Source organism: Acomys russatus, chromosome X (genome assembly GCF_903995435.1).
Source record: "Acomys russatus chromosome X, mAcoRus1.1, whole genome shotgun sequence".
NCBI lineage: Eukaryota > Metazoa > Chordata > Mammalia > Rodentia > Muridae > Acomys > Acomys russatus.
The window spans coordinates 98,028,401-98,051,895 of record NC_067169.1 but is presented as its reverse complement, the minus strand read 5'-3'; the positions used below and the strand labels follow the sequence as shown (position 1 = coordinate 98,051,895).

General features: G+C 34.1%; 1 protein-coding gene and 1 pseudogene across 3 annotated transcripts in view; both read left to right on the top strand.

Moving 5' to 3' along the window:
- Positions 1 to 23,495, top strand: part of Tenm1 (teneurin transmembrane protein 1) — an 873,613-nt gene that overhangs the window by 548,370 nt on the left and 301,748 nt on the right. The window lies entirely within an intron of this gene.
- Positions 9,998 to 10,408, top strand: LOC127184949 (60S ribosomal protein L23-like; annotated as a pseudogene).

Here is a 23,495-nt window from a genome sequence, read left to right as displayed (position 1 = left end):
TGTAATAACAAATGGATTTCTAGTTAGTTTTTTTCATCCCTAACCTTAAATACTGCTGTTGGGGTGGAAGGAGCACTCTTTGAGAAGAGATATTGATACTACTAACACAGCCTTATTGATTTCAATTACTGTTGTTAGCCATGTTCCTTTCAATTAAATGGTTGTTATGGTTTTCTCATTAGAAGTCATAAGTACTAATCTACAATAGTTTCTTAAATTATAGGTACACAGTAATATGGCTACTGAATTTTCAGGTAGTTATTTCATTAAACAATACTTAGTTGGGAGTTTTCAGAAAATTTAGTGTACAGTGTCTTTCCAAGGAATCATAGAAACCAAAACATGTAACCTTATTTTCACAAGAAGCTGGAAAGTATATAGTTCTTGAGCTTGGGAGGGTAATTGTATGCATTCTTTCTACTTTTAATGGAAAAATGTTGTTCCTCAGTCACTCTGATTAAAGTCACCACCACTTAATAGAAAATTGTATTGATTTTTCTGGATGGCATTTTATTTTGACTGAATATTAATTTCTGTGCTTCAGTGGCTCTGCCAGTTTAAAATGTAAATACTTTAAGAAACATGTGTTTTTTGAAAACCATATTCCAAGAATGGATAGAATATTCTAATGGAAAAATATTTATCAACATATGTCATTAGTAACTCCTTTTCAGGCTTACCCTGAAATTCCATTTCCTAACTGAAGCAGAATTATTCACTAAGATATAACAAATATGATTCTGAGAAGTGGATGAAAAGAGATTTAGATTTTCTCCTAAATGTAAATAACAAAGCATGTTTGATTGGGTCCGGGTTTTCCAATGTGTTAGCAGATCCAAGCTATCAGTTTAGTAATATAGCTAAGAGCTATAAAACAGGAGGAGGTACACAAGTAAACAAACAGCTTTTGCAGAGATATTACTGTGATGTCAGCAATAAAGAGATAGCCTCTGCTGACGTTCATGATTCTTGCTTAGAAATTATCATCAAGCAATCCTTATTCTCGTAAACCTGGGTATTTTCTTGTTCCAAAGTATTTCTTTTATATCAGGTTTCACCAAATATTCACATTGTGTATTTATTTAGTTTACAGTTACCCTTAATGAGAAATACTTTTCCATGGCATGGAAGGATAAGGAAGAATTGTTGTTCCAACATGATTTTATCATGAAGTAATTAAAAAGACAGAATAGGGGCCAGCAAAATAGCTTAGCATGAAAAGACATCAGAGTTCAATCCCCTGAACCCATTTTGTAGGAGGAGAGAACTTTGCCTTACAAGTTGTCCTATGACCTCTACATACATGCATGGCATGTGTGTCTATACACATACACACAAAACAGTAAATAGTTGTTAAGAAGAAAATGTTCAAAATAAGGAGTAATAATCGAGATGTTCCAGTACTATACATACCCTTCAAAATGTTCCTGCTTAATTATGAAATCAATTTGGTGTTATATGTGTTAGTTTTTGTTCACTTTACGATATGGAAGTAATGTTTTTATATATAAGATATAACCCCCAGTACAAATAAATTCAGGTCATCTGACCAACATGGGTTAATAATAAGATGAATTGTGTTTAAACCTTTTTCTATTTAAATTTATGTAATATGAAGTCAGAAATTTAATTATATAATCTAAGATTCATTTGTTTATTTTTCCTTTTGTTAGTGAATACACACTTTTTAGTCTTTTCAGAGAATAATATCTTATGTAGTATATCAATTTGACATGATAGAGGGTAACAAACTACAATAGTTATGAGCATAGATTTTCAATGTCTGCTAATTCCTATGCAGATTGCCTTGAGGGAATCATTTAATCTGTTCAGGCCCCATTTACTTATCTGAAAATGTGTTTAAACTAATACCTATAATAGGATTACATGGAGAAATAAATGAATGAATAAAACCCAAAGCACTTGAAATAGGTAATTAATGTAGAGTGTAGTCTATAATGGTTAACTATTAATATAATTCTAATTTTACTTGTTATTGTTGTTCATGGGTTCTAATAATTAAGCATATTGCTGATTGTTCATTTACTTTTAATGGCAGAACAAACTCCATAAAACATGCTTTTTAGCATTAGATTGCACTTCCTTTATAGCATACAAGTAAACATTGTAGTTTACTAAATAAATCTACTTGGATATTTTGAAATTTAGCTAGATGTACCAAGTCATCTATTGCAATGGTAAGTGGAACTAAGAAGTTTAATATATTAAGAGGTATTTTTGAATACTTACTAATTTAATCCAAAATGAAACCTAGTATATTGAACAGAATCAAAAGGAAATTTCTTAAAATCAGTGATGTGACTTTCTTCTTGGCTTTAGATAAATTAGTAGATATCTCTATCTGAAACTGGGTATTATATAGCTCAGTGGTAGAGTGCTTGCCTAGCATGACTGAGACCTTAGGTTCACAACCAAGTACCGGAAAAAAATACCTGTCTTTCTGGATTTATCCTATTACTCCACTATTGCTGACCATCTCAGGAAAGTAATGTAAGAATTCATAAATACATATTCAGCTGAAAGATGCCACATAAGAACTATATTATATAAGATGATTTTTAAATGGCTTTCTGTGGCTGAAATAAAACAGTATTATACTTCAAAATATGGAACCATTTCACCTTCCACTCTTTTGGGATCTGTAAGAGTCATCTTTTTTTTTTCAATCCCCTTTGCATTTGCTATATAACCCAAGAAAACCTTTCACTGAAACTATTTACTGCTTATGTTTCCCATGCAAACTCCTTTCTGCTATTTCATTTTCCTCTATTATCCATTATACATAACCTTTACATACTAATGACTGTGTGAGGGGTTGCCCTCAATCCACCAGGGAAAAACACATCAATATCAATGGGACATCAATAGGTGTTCTGTGCATAATGCCTCTGTAAGTGGCCATTGCAAAGCAGTAGAAATCAAGTATATGAAAAGCCAGAGCCAAGGTGTTCAGCCAAGCAGCTCTAGCTTCTCATCTACCCACTATACCTTTAAGGCCAGCAAGAAAATAATTCCTTCGAATAAGTTTTGAAGTAATAAAATTTAGTAAAGATATGTATGGAGAGATACTGATTATATGAAGATATCATGGAATGGCTATTGTCAGGACTTCCTCATAAATCTGAAATATTTTCCATCTGCATCAAAAAATATGTCCTTATGCTTCATCCTCTCTGATACTTTGGCATCAGTGATGTATCAGTGCCAGTCAGAAGCACATTTGCTTGAATTTACAAATAAGCCATACGAAGTAGTAGTCAGGAAGACAGATGACCATATGCAAGGCATCAAGAGAAGGCGAGGTTAAGGTACTCCATCAATGATTTGAAGGGCACAAACACAGCTTCTCTGCAATCTTTGATGTTTTGATCAAATTTCTACAGAGTCAGCAATTTCTCTAAGCAGGAATAGAAACTCACAGGCAATAGGAACTCATGAATACATTGTATCCAGGGTCAAATGGGCCACTGCATTGAAAAAATCAGGAAGAATTTTCTAGCTCTCAGACCCAATATCATTAGTTAATGGCATGCATGATCTTTTTTATTCTGCCATGATGTTAGTAATGGTTCATGCAACATTCAGAATATGCAGCTGGTGTCCAAACTGTAAAGATTAAAACATTAAATTCTGTAAATCTTGACATGACATGATGACCCACATATGAAAAGTTAATTGGATGGATATTAGCAATGTAAGATTAAGAAAAGGTAAAATATTCAGTTTGTTTCTCTGAACTATAGTTTATTAATAAAACTATTAAAGAAAGCCAAAGACCTACGTATTTCTCTACATCCCCTTCTTATAATATATAATATAATTCATATATATAATATATAAAATATATAGTATTAAGGTGTATACACCATTTGATCAAGAATATTATATATACTTGCACTGGAAGGAAGCAATTAAATGGAATATTAAATCTCCTGTTTTTAAAAAAAACCCAAGATCAATTATTGTTTTAATACAGAAAATAAAAAATGGAGAAAACTTTCCCTGAAGTCTAAATACACAATAATCCTTCAGATAACATTTTCTAATATTTTATGTTTGCCTAAATCTCTTTAAGTACTAGCTACTTCATTGATATCTCTGTCTAAGTTTATCTGCAAAATGGATATATTGATAATATATATCCACAAGAATTTCCCTTATAATTAAATGAGCCATAGCATGCAAAACACCCATGCTAATTCTTAGAAGTTCTAAATAAACACTAGTTATTATTATTGGTGGAACTGGATTATTATAAGCATTATTAATTTTAACTGAGATCAGTATAATGAACATTAATTTACCCTAACCTTATGTGAACTTGTTCTATCTTTCCTAAGTCTTCTAAAACATTGTCCGAATATCTGTCACAAAGGAACATTTTATTCATGTCTATGTGTGTTTGTGTTCATGTGTATGGGTAAATATGTGGCAAGTACATGCACATATGTGTGCCCTTGAATGTGGAAGCCAGAGGCCTACCTCAGATGTCATTTTCAGAAACTGTCTACCACCTTTGGCCTGGAATTCAGCAATTAGGCTAGGGAGGAAGACTAGTGAATCCCAGGGACCCTCCTGTCTCAACCTCCCTAGTACTGGGATGACAGCTATGTTCTGCCACATACAGCCTTTTATTTGAGTGCCAGAGATTGAACCTGAGTCCTCATGCTTGCAAAGCAAGCAGTCTCTCAACTGAGCCATCTTGCTAAGCCCCTCACAACAGTTGTTTATACTTTTATCACAACTTGTATTTAAAAAAATATTTATGCACCCAGTTGCTTGTTTCATTCTCCCAGATTTACAATAGCTGCCACTATACCTTTCTATTAATCTATCTCTTTGGAGGTCCTTTGTAGTCCTTCCTACATAGCGACTATATGTACGTCAAGTCACATTTAAGTATGATGTATTACATCTTAATAACATTCACCAACTGAATCTATATAATGCTAGGTAGTGTTTTTATTATTCTGTCGGTTGTTATCAGTCTTTTTTTTTTTTTTTTTTTTTTTTTTGCTTTTTCGAGACAGGGTCACACTGTGTAGCCTTGGCCATCCTGGACTCACTTTATAGACCAGGCTGGCCTCGAACTCACAGCGATCCGCCTGCCTCTGCCTCCCGAGTGCTGGGATTAAAGGCGTGCGCCACCATGCCCGGCTGTTATCAGTCTTTTATTGCCATATTTAATAATTATGTCTTATCCTTGGCTATCACAAACCAAGTCATGATGATAATGGCACAATCTGTGTCCACATTGACTTTTTCTGATATTCTTGAATTCTTTTCTTTCTAGCAATCTCTTTAAGCAATTATGTGGTAAATGGTAGTGTAAGTCCAATCTAATTATAAATGTTCTATTTGTGCATTTGTCACAATCTCTATTTTAATATTTTAAAATATTAAATATTATACTTTAATTATAATTTAAAATATTCTTATTTTGCTTTTTGGCTTAATATGTACTGTAAAGTTTGTCTCTACTATGTTAAGTAGAAATTGTTTCACTTGAAAGGATACATAGTCACCCTACAAAGTGCTTCTTAAGATGAATAAAAAAAAATTGGACACTTTGACATAGATAAGTATCCACCAGAAGCCATAATAAGAGGGGTAAGAGGAATGGTTTGATAACTTAGAAATTTTATGGGCTTAAAAGCTTTTACAATGGCAAAAGTAAATATTGCCAATTCAGATGAACTATTTCTCAAGAAATAAATGACTTCAAAGTGAACTATTTTATTTTTACTTTATTTCAGGTAGAAGTGGGTTTGCTCCTATTGAGCACAATTTCTTCCCACCCAGATTGCACAAGATAGATAGATAGATAGATAGATAGATAGATAGATAGATGATGGATAGATGATGGATAGAGATTTTTTAGACCTACGTTACATAAGTTGCTAAGTTCTTTCTGAAGTTAATAAGAATAAACTATATTAGAGCAATGGCTTTTAAACAGACAACATGCTAAAACATTTTATACTTTAGAAATGGTACTACGTTTTCATATAAAGCAGCCAGAACTGCTTGGCTAACATCACTAGGCAAATATAGGATTTCTTGCAGTTAACAATAAGTGGTGGCATCATATAATGTGAGCTTGTCCATTTGGACTTCAACTCTATTATTTCTATGGAAGGGTGAACACATGTGTGAATCAGTGAAAACAAATATATAAAAATACCTAAAAAGCAATAAAAATAAAGGATACAGGAGTCCTATCAAAAATAAGGGTGATATATAGAGGCAGATCATGAGAAGCATTTTAAGTCATGGCGAGGATATGAAGTTTATTCCAAAAACAGATGGAGATTTACAGGTAAGAAAGTTATTTTATTAGATTTACACTTAGAAAACTCACCCAATGACACTACTGGAGTTGGGTTTAGCAGGGAAGATGGAAGTTGAAGTCATAAAGACAAATTAGAAAACTATGATAATAATGCATGCAAATGATGGTAAGAATATTAACTTTTGGAAATAAAGGGTGTGGATCTTCTAGATAAGTATTTAGAAGATAAAAGATATTTGATATGAGACAGAGAATCTGGATTAGGTTAGGTTGTAATGTTTTTATAGCACTAAGGTAAAATATGAAAACAAGAGATAAAAGATAAATACAAATGATCATAAATAACTAGTGTGAAAAATTATGAATTTTGAATAATGTAGAAGAAATGGATATGCTTCTTGATAAATGTTACCAACCAGTACTGAATTATGAACCACAGAAATAGCTTAACAAACCAATGACAAATAAGAAGACTGTGTTAGTAGCAGTCTCCAGTTAAACAAGGTAGCTTAATGGCTAAACTCCAACAAACATTTAAAGAACAAGTAATAGTAAGTCTTCTTAAAGCATTTAAAATTTTTATAAAACTCCAACATCATGCTACTTCCAAAACCAAACACTGAAACTTAGAAGGAAAGAAAAATTATTAGGGAAATGCATATGAAAATCACAATGAGATATCACCTTACTCCAGTTAGGATTACTACTATCAAAGACTGATGAAAACAAGTGCTTGTAGGAAAAAAAAATAAAAAGGCACCCTTACACATTGTTAATTAGAATGTAAGTTAGTACAACTATTATGGAAATTGGTGTTACGGTTCTTCAAATACCTAAAAAGATGTATACAGCTATACTACTCCTAAGTATATACTAGAAGAAATCAAATCGGCTTGTTAAAGAAATATTTGTTCTCCCATGACAACAGTATTCATGGGTAAAAAGTTACATGTAGCAAATGAAGTGCTATTCAGCCATTAAAATATAAATTATATCATTTGCAGCAAACGAATGATCCTAGAGTATATCCTGTTCAACAAAATAAGCCATACTCAAAAAGATGAACACTTCATAGACTCATTCATGTAGATTACTGAGTAGGGTCAAAAAAGCAAAAGGTGGAATGTTGTTACCAAGGCCTGCAAAAAGTGTTGTAGATATGTTGGCCACAGTATAGAAAGTTTTATGAGTAAGATAGGAGTAATAAATTTAGCAATATTATATAACAAATTGTAAAACATCATATGCATGAAAAATGCAAATGTGTAAAAATCTCACCACAAAATGATAATTGTGTGAGAGATAATGTGTAGACTAATTAGCTACACTGAGTAATTCTGGGGGGAAATTATATTGAACACTGTAAAAATTTTCATCCTCTTTTTTTTAAAAGAAGACAATATAAAGAAGAACTTTCAGGATATAAATAGACATGGATATAAAGACACCTAGTATATTATTTAATTATCTTGTACTGAAAATTTGCAAATATCTACTTGAAGAAATGCCAAGATTTCAGAAGAACTAGGGAGGAAAGAGCATGAAATCTGGTGCTCCAGGAAACACTGATATTCTAGAGGGCGTAAAAATGAATCTGATAAGTTGACTAAGAAAAATCAACCTGAAAGATTGCAAGAAAGGCATTAAATACTATGTGTGGATGGAATTATGGTTCTCCATAGGTGGTCTAAGGACCATCAGAGATCCTCAGATCTGTCATGAGTCCATAAACAAAAATCATTACATCTTGCAAAAGTCACGTATGTATCCTTCTCATCACAATTCTCTCAGTAGGCAGTGTCATTTTCCAGAAGCCATCTGACATGTAAAAGAATAGGACTGCATGGAGATATGGACAAGAGAATAAAGCTTTCTTCTATTAATCTAACCATTAAAAATATGTTTAAACTGCAGTCTTCTCATTGTCTGAATTTTCTAAATATAAGTATCATAAAATATAACTTTTATGTTAAATGTAATGATTTATACCTATTATTCAATAAGTTGATAAACACTTTAGGATTATTACTTAGAGATTCTAATACAATAAACATCTACAGACATAATATACCAGTGAAAGCTCCTTACTTAGCATTCTTAGAAAGTTTTCAGAGAAAAAATTGTTTCTGAGACTAAAATATTTGTCAAAAGTCAAAGTAAATAAAAGAAGTTTCTGAAGTAAAATTAAGGGACATGATAGCTACTTAGGGTTTGTACCAATATAGAGAGGCATACAAGACATACAACAAGAAGAAAAAAATGAGTAAAATATGATAGATGTTGCTTATAATGTTTAAGCAGTCAGACTAAGGGTAGAACTTAATGGGAAGAAAAATTAAAAGAGGTGGAGGAGGTCCCCCTCAGTCACAGACATGGGGGAGGGGAATAGGGTGAAAGCAGGAGAGAGGGAGGAATGGGAGGATACAAGGGATGGGATAACAATTGAGTTGTAATCTGAGTAAATTAATTAAATAATAAAAAATTAAAAACAGAAAAAAAAGAAAAAAGAAGAATATATTCAAGTCTTACATCTAAGACTCAGAGGCCCAGATGTGGTTCCATGCTTTATTTTGGCACTTAATTAAGGCACAGGTATTAAAATGCTTTGCATATGAGTCATTTGTTTTTAAAAGGCTTGAATTTTGTCTCTATGTGCTCCCACAATATAGCCTTTCTTGAGTGAAGCGTTAAATATTGTTATGTTGATGTACATAGAGCAATTAAATAACAATACTACCTGGAAATCCATATCACAGTATGGATTCTAAAGAATTCCTCTCTTGGTTCCTTTATTTCTATCTATGGGACAATAATGAATAAATTAAGAGGGTGCCAGATGACCCACTGGGATTTTCTTCTGATAGAAATCTCATCAGAGCATTGCCAATCTAGTTATTGTAGACATTATAACACATAATGTCACTGACTTTTAAAGACATTGACTACCATGAGAGTTCCTAATGATTGGCTTTATAGTTGCCTGATACTAGCGTGAATGTAACAACAGGAAAATTTTAACTGCTAGCAAATTCATATAACTGTGTACTTTGTAAAGAACATTTGATTCTGTTTCATTTCATTTCTTTCTCTTTAAGGGAACCTAATGTTCAGATCAAATAATCCAGACACTATAGGTTAGTGTCTGTGCATAGAACCTAGGAGGAAGTAGTGGATCTCTGGGTAAACTAGTTGCATATCTACCAGAAATCAATACAAAGGTGATTTTGACAGCAGGCATTCTGTGTTGTCCTATAACTTGCTTCATAAGAGATGGGTTCTGTACTCCAATAGTCTCAAGTTTTGTCAAATCAAGTAGCTTGGCTGTTGTTGCAGACAAGGCTCTTGTTTCAAAGTTTTGCTTACATCATTTAAGAAACAATTTATATTCCCTTTAATCTTGGAACTTAAGCTTCAATTAAACATATGTATTAATATGATAAATAACAGCACATAGTGTTTTTTCTGTACACAGCATACGTGGAAATATTTTGCAAAATTAAATCAAAAAATGTTGGGATTAGGTAAAAAAATCAAGCAGAGAAATGGCTAAAAGATTTTGTATTTTTTTACTCAAAGCAGGAACCCAAGTTAATATTAATTTTATAATGCATAAAAGTCGATGATGGAGGGATACCAGCAGTCAAGAAACTAGAATCACTTCCTGATTCTCACTGGGTCCTCAAGATGTCAAATTGAGGATGTGATGGGTTTTCTGGAATGAAATTCCCAATTTCCCTGGGTCTTCCCATAGGAGCTATGAGCAACTGCACTCACATTACAGGAGCCAAATTTTTGCATATAATCTCTGTGAAGGGAATCAAGAAATGCTTGAACAGTCTTCCTGATGCTCATGTGGGTGATATGATAATGGTTACAGTTAAGAAACACAAATGAGAACTAAATAAAAAGGTCCATGAAGCAGTGGTAAGTTGACAATAAAAGTTGTATTGAGGAAAAGATGGAGTGTTTCTTTAGTTTGAAGATAATGTAGGGGTCATAGTACACAATAAAGGCAAAATGAAAAGTTCTGCTTTCACAGGTCTAGTTCCAAAGGAATGTGCAAATTTGTGGCCCAGGATTTCATCTAATGCATGAATCATGAATCATGATGGTTCTCCAGTGTATTTGTAAAATATATTCATTAAAAATCTTTGCTCCAAGCTGGGTGTAGTAGTGCACACGTTTAATATCAGCACTTGGGGAGGCAGAGGCAGGCAGATCTCTGTGTGTTTGAGGCTAGCCTGGTGTACAAAGAGAGTCCAGGACATGCAAGGGTACACAGAGAAACTCTGTCTCAAAAAATTTTTTTTTCTTCAAAAAAGGAAAGGAAAGGAGAGAGAGAGAGAGAGAGAGAGAGGAGAGAGGAGAGGAGAGCGAGATAGAGAGAGACGAGAGAGAAGAGATGAGAGAGGAGAGAGCGAGGTGAGCGAGACGCAGAGAGGAGAGAGAGAACATGAGAGGAAGAAAGAAAGAAAGAAAGAAAGAAAGAAAGAAAGAAAGAAAGAAAGAAAGAAGGAAAGAAACAAGCAAGTAGAATGTTGTCCTTCTGTTCACAAGGAATTGGTCATAAGCTTCCTCTGTAGATACCAAAATCTGCTGATACAAAGTCCACTTTATAAAGTGGTATAGTGTTTTCATATGAACTACTTCCATTATAATGTAATGTAAATGGCGTCTATGAGGTTGTTACAATGTGCTGCTTAGAGAGCAACAAGAAAAAAGTCTTTACATGTTTAGAACAATTACAATTTTTGCAAGACTTTTCTACCTATAGTTAATTAAACCCACAGATAAACCTGTAGATGAGGATGAGCTGTTTTGTACCAGGAATGAAGATGGACATTTTTAAATAGAATGACTTTTCAAAATGACAGTGTGCTACTTCAAGACATACAGTCCTCATGAAACAAATGCTTTGAAGCTGACATAGTTTGCAAATTTCTCCACAAATCGTGTTTTTAATTTATTTTGTTTTACACACACACACACACACACACACACACACACACACACACACACACGCACAATTATAGTACCTAGCCATAGCCTCAGAAAGTTTAAGTAAAAGTCCAGTTGCTCTTTGAACCTAGTTGAACTATTTATATTTTCAGTTCATGATTTATGCTGGGAGCAATACAGTAAAGCATTTATGTTCTCAATATTCCCTTAGGATATAGTAACACTTGCTTAAACACTAGCAGATAGGATATTGTAGAGATAGCATTCATTAAGGTTTACCAACAGAGGAGATTGTGGGAGTATCCAGAAGCCAGATGGAATAAATATATTCTTTCTTTGTCGTGCCTAAAATACAGGCTGTTTCAAACTTGAACAAAACCCAAACAAGCCATTAGTGTCGTTGCTTTCTCTTTCTGTCTGTTGTACATTTTTAGTTCGGTTTCTCTGTCCAAGTCTTCCCTGTGAATTAGTCAGCAGTATATCATAGCTGAAAGGCAAAACTTATTCTTTGAATCAAGGAAATAGTAAGCACAAAAAAATCAGCAAAGACACAGGACTGAATGGTTAAATGTACTTTCAAAAACTGATAAAATAAAAACAAAATCTAATCATAGGGTTACCCTTTTTCCTGAAAAAAAAAAGCATAACTAATTAATAGCATACATGAAAAGCTAAACAATATAATTCTACTTTAAAGATACTTATAGCATATGGCTTTTGTAATTTGAATAATTAGGAAAATATTTCAATCAATCACAGAGTATCTTATTAGCAATACTGCTAATGAGACTAAAGTAATGTCCAGTTATGATTTCAGCCTGTTAGCTCTCTTCAGTTTCAATACTGAAGTCCACGGTCAGATTCTTCCTTTATGTTCTACTCTTCAAATTTAGAAGCTATTCTTGCCTTCCTCTTCCTAACAAATGAAATTCAGACAGAAAGCTAATAAACTGAGCATAGTAAATAATAAGCTAATAAAACTTTCACTTGCAGAATTTTGTCAAATTTTATCAAAAAATTAAAGTTAAGACAAAAAAGTTACAATAATATAGTTTATATGAAGATTTTGGTTTCTCTTGAAAAAATGGAAGTATCTGTCACACTGAGACCTGCATACACCTATCTTTCCATATATTTACTGAGTACTTTCTACGTGTCAAGTATTATTCTGATCTTTAGTGTACCAGACATATTGTGATAACCACTGAAGCACAATAGGGACTCTCTTTAAAAGAAAATGTCATTGCCAGCCTGTCAGAACACTCACTCCACCCTCTTCATTCTTGGTCTTACCTATTTCTTCCTACTTATAAATTTAAGCCTAAATATATGTATATATTTACAAAGTATATTATAAAATCTAAATTTTTGCTTACTATGTAATCCTTGCTGTATCCATTCACAGTAATTAAAACGCAACCACACATTAATAATAAACATACCTCATACTCAAACTTTGGTTTCTAAATACATCGCTACTGTAATGTCTATGAGCAATCCTCTATTTCTAGACCTCTGGAAGGGAAAGGAAATAGATGACATGAGATAAACAAGGTACAGTTAAAAGGCTTCTCACTAGCCAAAGTTGGGCATCAAAAATACCACTTTGAAAAAAATACCACTTTGTCTCGTCCTCCCAAGGCTCAGACATCACCTGCAAACGGGGAGAGGGCAGAAAGATCACAAGAAACAGAGGTTATGGACAACTACAGCAAAAATGATTTTGCACACATGAACTCAAAGCTGCAGTGACCAAATGCACACAACACACACAACATGAAACCATTCAAAATACCAGCATGAATTGAAGAGTGCCCCAACCTGACAACCCAAGTTCTAGCCCTAAACCCTTGGTAGAAGGTAAGAACTAATACTGTGAAGTTACCCTCTGACAACCTCGTACCAAGAGCATAACATGTATGCACCACAAACATATGCATTGCATTTGCACACAATATTAATATGATAAACAATAATAATAAGTGAAACAAACATTTAAAAGTCATCTACATGTGTCGATATGAATGCAGGTTATAAAACCAGAAAGAAAAAGAAGACCACAAGGGATGTAAAAGGCGTTCTAGAGGATGGAAGGGTGATAAGAAAAATGTGAGAGGAAAAGGGCTGATGATGGTATAAAGGGGACCAGGAGGAGGAATGAGGGGAAATTGATGAGAGGACTTGTGAAATAGGATCAGCAAAAACAATGTATGAGAATGCTAAATAAATATATGTTGTTAAAATAATTAATTCCAATACCAGATACAAATAAAATAAGATGGAAACACCATGCAAAAGTAGTTCTCAGTCAGAGATTTTCATGTCAATTCTTCTTGTATTTTTTGCAAATGATATCACCACATACATATTTGTATACTGAATGCACATTTACACATCATTTTAGTTAGTTTTTATTAAATATAAGTTAGCATATAAAGTGAGTTAATCTATTATAGTACTTTAATACATGTCATTATACTTTGCTATTCTTCTTTTCTCCATGACTTAGTCTTCTGTGTTTCCTTCTCAAATTATTTGTTGCTGTTATTTTTCTTTTCTCACTCCTACAATGCTGCCTTCCTGCACCAGGGTTCCAAGAGCCTTGATCTATTGTGACTGGTCTGGTATCAGTAGATTCTATTTTGCATCTTGTGTTGGAGTCCAGAATGAATGCGCACAACACAAAGAATAGCTCTCTTCACGATGAATTGCATGGGCTTACAGAAGGAGTGATGCAAATAATGTGAAGCTCTCCTTCCCATACTCTTTGATGGGTCTTTTTAAAAAGAAAACTGTGGACCTCCCAAGTGCTTTAATCTTTCACTTAAATTCATTAGTTCTTGGAAAGGAATTTTTGAACATGGATATTTATTTAAATTAATGTTTCCAGTGCTACTTCACCATTTAAGTAGAATCACCCCCCTTAGTTATGTCATCAAATTATCACAGTGGTTGAACTCTTTAAGTTGCCACTATTAAAGTACTTTTCTTCCTGTTATGAATTACATCTTGATATCTTTTGCTTATTTCTATTGAAGGGTTCACCTACTATGTATTGATTTATAAGAGACTTCTAGCTATGTTATATATTCAACATACACTTTTATCTTAATATTGTATATAATATATAATGAAAATTGGACAAAATCAAGACACATTCATAGTCATTTCTCCTATCTACTGATACCACGGCAAATTGCTTCAGGAAGTGTTGGAGATGGTCTGATGTATTTTTTTAAAGTATTTTTTATTAATTTATTCATATTACATCTCAATTGTTATCCCATCCCTTGTATCCTCCTATTCCTCTCTCCCTCCAATTTTCCTCTTACTCCCCTCCCCTATGCCTGTGACTGAGGGGGACTTCCTCCCCTGTATATGATCATAGGGTATCAAGTCTCTTCTTGGTCGCATATATTTTGATGGGAATTACTGCTTGCTGTTCTGTGACCCACCTTTTGACCAATAAAAGGCCGCACACTTGGCCAGGGCAAAGGAGATAGGTGTGCCTAAGGTTCTTGGGCTTAGAAAGACAGAGAGGATCCTGGGAAGGAGGAAGAAGCAAGATCCAAGGAGGAAAAGAGAAAAGAGGAAGGCCACCATGGCTTAGGTGGAAGAGAAGCACATGGCCGGCATAGATAGAGATTTGGCCCAGATGAAGAACATTAGCAAGTATTTGGGATTATGGATGGTAGGTAGTTTGATATAAATTATTAGAAAGAGATAACATAGAATTGGGGCATGTATGCCATACTTGCCCCACTATAGAAGGTAGTTTAGAGGATTGATGTCTGCCCTGCCTCAGGTTAACTAAGGCTATTTTAAAATATAGCAAGTGTCTGTGTCTTGATTGATTGCTAGCAAGTTTTACTGAAGTAGCAATAATTATAGGTCTGATAATAAACAGTTATTAGGCATCTACTGATAATACAGATAATTTAAAAACAAGGAAGCATTAAAAATAATTTTATATTTACTTTCACATATTATGTGAACGTTAGAAAACATTTCACCACTTACCTATGTTTAAAGAGAAGCTTATATTTTTTTAAACATACAAAGACTTTGAACATTAGTGATCAGTTTTAACAGAAATGGCAAGATTTATATTAAAAGAACAAGAAACTATGAATCCAACTGAGTGTGTGTGTGTGTGTGTGTGTGTGCATTACACACAGGAACTTAGTTTATATGGCCCAGATGGAGTATAATTATCTGTGTCTTTATACAAGTTTATTATTTTACTGATATAAATGTATTTCTATTAGAATGAGTTTCTAGTTTCACCCCATATGCTTACCTGAGATAGATGGACGAAATTAGCTTAGGTTAATCAGTTTAAGGCAAAGATCAGAGTTTTTCTCCATGTAAAAGTAAATAGTTGTCACGAAATTTAACCTGTAGCATGGACCACATTAGCTTAATATTTAAGCTAAATTACTTCTACATTAAACAGCATTGAATATACAAAATGGATCACATCCCCCTTTGGCACTGAATAATATAAAAGCATTGTGGCTTGGTAGAATGAGACTATAATAGAAAACTAAGATGTACTAATATCTAAGTTTTAGTTTCTTCTTTGATAAAAAGAAGAGACTTAATCAATTTTGTTTCTCATGTTATTTCCTTTCCAAAATAAGTGGTTAATTTTAGATTACTTTTAAATTTACAGAAAAATTACAAAGTTAATAAAAAGATTTCCTTAAATTTTTCATCTGGTTCCTTTTATTCTGAACATGTTCTCATGCAGACATGTTGTACACCTATGATATTAGTGCTGGTGATGCTGAGGCAAGGCAAGGTTAGACAGCAGGCCAGCCTGGGTTACATACATGATGTCGTACTTACTTTCCTATGTAATTGCTATGATAAAACACTCTGACCAAGCCAACTTAGAAAGAACGAGTTTAATTTGGCTTAGCGTTCCAGAGGATTACAATCTATGGTTCAAAGGCAGAGTAGCCTGTGGCTAGAACAGCTGCTGAGAACTCACATCTCTATCCACAAGTAAGAGGCATATTATGCTAATTCAAAAGTCTTGTTTGTTTGATTGTTCAAGACAGTGGTTTTTCTCTATAGCCTTGGCAGTCCTCGGCTCACTTTGCAGACCAGCCTGGAATCAAACTCACAGCTATCTGCCTGCCTCTGCCTCCCTGAGTTCTGGGATTAAAAACATGCACCACCACGCCTAGCTTCAAAATACTCGTAATCTTTTAAAACCTCAAAGCTCATCCCGTTATGCACCTTTTCCAATGAGTCCATACACACTAATTCTTCCCAAATAGTTCTCACTGGTAACCAGTGTTCAAATGCTTGAAACTTATGTGGGATATTTCACTCAAACGACCACACGTGGTGATATATTTTCTCTCTCTCTCTCAAAAAACAGAAATTAATTCTAGGCAATGTTGACACATTTGTCACAAATGGGAGACCAACATTGATAATATCTATTAATTGCATTCCATGCTTAATTTGGATATTGACACTTCTACCCAATGACTTTTTCTCCGTTTTAAGCCATTCATCCATAGCCTTCTGTAGTCTGTGTCAATGTACAATGTTAGGTGCTCTAATTTCTGAAATTATTTTCAGCAAGATGATCCAAAGATCTACAACTTACAAACCTCAGTGATCATAATGAGATAGGAAAGGAAATGAGTAGTTTTAAATAGTGTTGGTAAGAGAAGATTTTTTAAAAAGCTTGTCTTTACTTGGAATTGAATGTTAGGTAGAGGTTTTATGAGCAGGTTGTTTTGTTTTGTTTTTAAGCTCTGTTATACAACCATATAAAGATCATAACTGAAGCTGGTCCCAGTGACACATGCCTGTAATCCCAGAACTCTGGGAGGCAGAAGCAGGCAGATCTCTGTGAGTTTGAGGCCAGCCTTTTCTACAGAGTGAGTCCAAGACAGCCAAGGCTACACACACACACACACAAACACACAAACACACACACACACACAGAGAGTCTCAAAAAATACAGCTGAAGTTTTCTAGAAAACTCAAGTCTTTTTATGAGACTTGATAGTCTGAGGTCAGATGTTAGGGCACAAAGGCCACTTTCTGAGGACTAGGAGAGGGAGGAGAGAGAGAGAGAGAGAGAGAGGGTATGAGGGAAGAAGGGTGGGATTAGGAGGTGACAAGTGAGAAGGCAATAATTGGGATATAAAGTGAACAAATTAAAAACAATAACTTTTTTAAAAGATGAAAAAAATAAACCTGGATTTGATAATGTATACCTATAATCCCAGCACTTGAATAGCAGAGAGAGACCCCTCTATGAGTTAATAGCCAATCAGGTTTATGCATAATGAACCCTCTAAAAAGCAAAATAGACTGGCATTTTAAAGCATCATACCAAAGACTGGAACATAAATCAATGAAGAGATCTCCACATTTAAATATAAAACTATATAGAACAAATCAATAAGAAAAAGAACTGCATAGGTCTGGGTTGTTCTCTCCATAGTTGAAATTTTAATTTGTTTATCTTCTTTTTTATTATTTTTCTTTTTTATATATACATTTATATTATTATTATTATTATTATTATTATTATTATTATTATTATTATTATTATATATACAATAAATTACCTACAGCAAGAAGAGCCACAAACCAATCAGGAATTATATAAATGTTACATTCATAGTGTTTTGGCTATTTGTATCTGGCAGCCTTGAGGAAAACATCTTTACTATCTTGGTGTGTCTAAAATTCTGAATGCAAATCAATATCTATCACATCTCATCATTATCAACTTAAAACATCTACCTAGACCTAAAAACATCTTAACCCCTAAACAACTAAGCTTAACTGTAAATTTAAACTATCCAGGTTTCAATCCCTTCAGAGACTTGAGAAGAAATAAAAGTAATTATCTGAGTATACAAGAAGTGCAGGCTAGCAGCTTCCAAAATGAGAAAATGACAGAGACATTTTAATTTGTATCTTTCTGGAAGTACGTGAATGTTATTTCCAAATGTACTCAATCCACAAAAGAGAGGACAGGATTTTGGGAGTCTAAAAGACACTTACCATCAATAATAATATCATAGACAACAGTTTGAGTCATAGTGAAAGGAGAACTTAATTGAGCTAAAGACGAATTAAAATGAGAAATGAATGGAAAATTTAAGCAATCAAAAGTACTGATTCCTGACTAAGTTGATATTTTTGTTTCACTATTCAGAAAATTTTAAATTTTTCTATCATTAAACTACTATTCCTCCCAAATTCACAAAGAAAATATCAATAGACAGTAAATAAGATTTGAGTTCTAGAGAACACTTATTAGTGCTGTGACTTGAGAAGAAAGCACTAAATAACTGCATCTGTCTGAAAAGGCTTCCACAGATGGGCCTGTTATGCAACTGCAAATGGAGATCATATATTAAACTTGCGATAAGGTACCCAAATAGACATGTTATTTATAAATATTGCTGCAGCTTTGGATGGGAAAATATAAAATACATACCAAATGAAAGCGTTAAGATAATATAATATAGAACTGAGATATTAAAATGATTTATTACTGTGATAGGATCTTTTCTAGCCTGGGTATTGGATACAACGAGGACCATACGAAAGTGGGATAAAAGCGCCATGCTTCAATAGAGAGTAATTCATTGCATTTAAGAGAGGAACGTGGGGAATGCAAAGCACATGGAGTAACAAGAAGTGTTCTCACTGCCTCTGTTGCACTGTCTCAGGATTAACTGGCATTTAGTTGCATTTATTTCATTAGGGCTACATGAAAAAAGGTACTCTAAAATACTTCAAGTAAAAATTATTTCCCTTTCTCTCTTAAACAATAGTGATACTCTTTCTTCCAAAAGAACTACTACCCATCCGTGGCACAATAGATATTTAGGCTTCCCAAAATATTTTAAAGAGATCTCAAAGTCATATTGACTACATGAAATTGCCTTTAAAATAGACACTTAAGTAGGTTTTATTTATTTTCCTTATGTAGTACATGAACAGATAATATTTGCAGTAAAAAGGAACATAAATGAAGTTGCTGAGGCAAAATAAAGTAACCACAAATAAACACATTTTACTTCCTTTACTTAGTTCCTGAAAATGCTTCAGTGAAAACTAGTAGTTTTCAATCCTGCATATAATCTGGTTATTACCAGGATAAAACCAAGATGGGAAGGTAGGTTATCAGACTGTAGTTCACTCACACACCAGTTTGATGTTTAACATAATAAAAATGTGATTTGTCTTAAGATGGAAAGATAATCTGCCTTCTATAATGTAATGTTTGCAATCACTGTATTTAATTCAAGTAAAGATTGTCTTTGTAATAATATTCCATATTGCATAAGTGGCTAGTCTCAATCATATCCATGCAATCAATGGTCAGAAGAGACTGTTTCCCATAGAAGTTAAAAGCCTGCAGTCTTCAGGAGTAATGTACTTGGTGTATTTTGCAAGAAAGGAATTCTCTATTATGCAAGTAGATCTGTAGCTTTGACAAGCTTTGGAAGTAAAAAACAAAAGCTGGAGCATTCCATAGCCTGAGGGAATGTGAAGCAAGATATGTAAGGGAACTGGTGAGGGGGAAATGCTGACAAAATTGGAAAATAAATGAACCTGAGAATGTGTCACATCCTTTTACTTTGTGACATCAGCCATGCTGATCACACTTTATTGGTGAGACAGCTTTCAAATAGTCTAAGTCTAATTATTTAGTAAAATTAAAAAAAAAAAACATTCTCCTCCAAAGATCTTGCAAAAATTAAATATAACACCTTTAGCTGATTGTGCGTTTACTGCTGCTGTGGAGGACCTGAGTTCAGTTGCCAGCATCCATGTCAGGTGGTTCACAGTCACATGGAGCTGTAGGTGTGGGATCTGTCACCCGTTTCTGTTCTCCATGGACTCCTGCCCTAACAGCAGAGACACACATACAGACACACATATGTACCCCTAAATTAGGTAAATAAAATAAAGTATTACCTTCTTGTTGATGCAATGTAATGCTTGATCCCTGAGGGAGGGATATAATGAAGACATCCCACTTGGGACTGAGTGTTCCAACATATCTTACTCTGTACACATTGTTGGTTGTGGGTCTCTGTGCTAGTTCCCATCTACTATAAGAAGAAGTTTCTCTGATGATGGCTGAGTAAGGCATTGATCTGAGTCCCATCAAGTGTTGGCACTAGGAGTCGCTGGTAGAAAGTGTTTCTACATATGAACAAATCACACAAAAAGATAGAGATGGCCCGGAAAAGGATGAGGGGATCCATGGACCAAGTTGTGTTTATATTTTATTTATATATTTGTGTGTGTGGTAATAATAATTAAATAAAAATAGTCCATAAATTTGAAATGGAGTGTGAAGGAATATGAGAGAATTTGGAGGAAAGAAAATGGAAAATTATATAAATTCAGTTTATACACCAAATTTTTTAATTAATTTACTGATTTTTAAAAATAAAATATTTATAAGGGGCAGAGAGATGACTCAAAGTTTAAGAGCACTGTCTGCTCTTTCAGAGGTCCTGAGCTCAACTCCCAGCAATCTCATGATGGCTCACAACCATCTATAATGAGATCTGGTGCCCTCTTCTGGCCTGCAGGTGTTACATGCAGGCAGAGCATCCGTATATATAACATAAATAAATAAATAAATAAATAAATAAATCTTTAAAAATACTTTTAAATGCTTGAAACTCATGATTTAGACATAAAACAATTACAAAAGGGATCAATCAAACAATGCCTGTATCCATTCAACTTCACAAAGGTATTCTTTAGAACTTAAGTATTTTCTAACTTAAAAATATATGAATACATATCATTGCAAACAGATCTCAACAATAAAACAAAAATATTAAAGTAACCTTAGGGTTTCTCCATCTCCCCATTTTAAAGAACCATAATTTAGTATCTCTTGTTTCAATATGTTTCTGTGCATTTACCTATGTTTTCTATTTAAGCAGAATCACAGGATAACCATTGTTCTGCAACATTTGACATATAAATCTTACCATGTAAGCACATGAAGGTCGTTTAGTTGTTTACTCATACATATTTGATACCCACATCTTTGGGTAAAGATTTGTTTATTTCTAAGATGTAGTGACACCTACCATGGGATGATTTTAACCACCCTCATGAAGTCACTGAAGGTAGAACTAGGAAAGGATGTTCTTATAAACCAGGAAGATTTGGTACTAGCCCATCACTCATTCTTTCTGTGAACATCTCTCCCTCTCCGGGTCTCTATGTCACTGTGTCTCTGTCTCTCTATCTGTTTATCTCTCTGTGTGTCCATTTTTCTCCCCTCCCTTTTTCCTCCCTCTTTTCTTCCGTTTCTCTCACACTCCTTGTCTTTCTCCTTCTCTCAATATTTCTAAGCTTACGGAAAAGTAAAAAATGTATGAAATTCTTGTATACATGTAACCAAGATTCTTCTAATGTTAGCAATTTGCATAGGCATAATAAATCACTAAAACTAGGAAATTAACAATGATGTGCTATTAGCTGTTGTGCTATTTGCTGAGTTTGGAGTTTAACATTTCCAGTTTTCCACAGTCACCCTTCCTATTTCAAAGTCCTATCTAGGATTTCATATTGCATTCAATTGTCTTCTGTCTTTGGCCTCTTCCAATATAAATTCCAAAATATAAATCCCTTTTATGACTTGACATTTCTTTTTTTCAAGAATTTCAAATATATTTTTAACTAATATAAAAGCATAAAAGTTGACTGTGGAGATGGATCTAAAGGTAATAATACTTATTGAACAAGTAAGAGAACCTTAGATGGGATTCCAAGTTTCCACATTAGAAAGCTGAACATTTGCTTGGATCCCCTGCTGGGTGGAATCTTTCAGAGAACCTCTATGGTAGGCTCCATCCTGTTCCTTCTCTTCAACTGCTTCCAGTGTCTATTCTATTTGCCCTTCGGAATGAGAATTAATCACCTTCCATAGGATCCTACTTGTTATTTAACTTCTTTAGTTCTGTGTATTGTAGTGTGGTTATCCTGTATTATGTGGCTAACATCTGCTTATAAGGGATTATATACCATGTGTATCCTTCTGAGTCTGAATAGGCTGAGGTCAGATGTTAGGGGAGGAGAGGCCCCCTTTCTGAGGACCAGGGAGGGGGGGATGAGTGAGGGTTGGTGGAACAGGAGGATAGGAGGGGGGAGCTACAATTGAGATGTAAATTTCACCAACCAAGGACAGTACAAGCAGTAAACCTTGAACCCTTACCCAGATCCAGCCAATGGAAAAGACATTCTCCACAGTTGTGTGGAGAGTGGGGATTGACTCAGACATGAACTCTGGTGCCCCATATTTGACCACGTTCCCTGGATGGGGAAACCTGGTGGCACTCAGAGGAAAGATAGCAGGCTACCAAGATGAGACTTGATAGCTTATGACCATATAGTGGGGGAGGAGGTCCTCCTTGGTCATAGACCTAGGGGAGAGGAATAGGGTGAAAGCAGGAGGGAGGGAGGAATGGGAGGATACAAGTGGTGGGATAACAAATGAGGTATAATCTGAATAGATTGATTAAATTATAAAAAATTAAAATTAAAATTAAAAATTCTTTGCTAAAAAAGAAAGAAAGGAAAAACTTTAAATATGACCCCCCCACACAAAAAGCTTAACATTGCCATAATGCCTATAACACTAATGCAGGATATTTGGGAATGAAAATGGAAGTATTGCTGAGGCATATTAGCCAGCCAGCCTGGACCAAAACTAGCAAACTCTAGATCTGTGGGAGATTCTGCCTCATGGTAATAGGGCAAGACTGATAGAACAGGATACCTGATGTCCTCCTTTGGTTGCTGTTTTTATGCACATTGTAGAGTATACCCCCTTACACAATGCACATACATGCATATAGTTACCACACACAAACATGTATATATCACAAACTAATCCACAAAGTTATGAGATGGCAAACAACAAGCCTATTATACATATAGTGCATATTATATATGTATATATATGTAATTATTATATAATGTATAATTTTATATAATGATCCTTAAGTTGAGCTTACAAATGATTCTGAAATATGAGTACATCACTCTTTCACACAAATAGCTATTTTGGTTCTAGTTCTTATAGACTTAAAAATCAGTATAAAATTGCACATAATACATAAAAGTGTCTTTTATACATGTGCATAAATAGTTTATATGAAGTTATGCCATTTTGGCTGACAATTCTCAGTTAAGA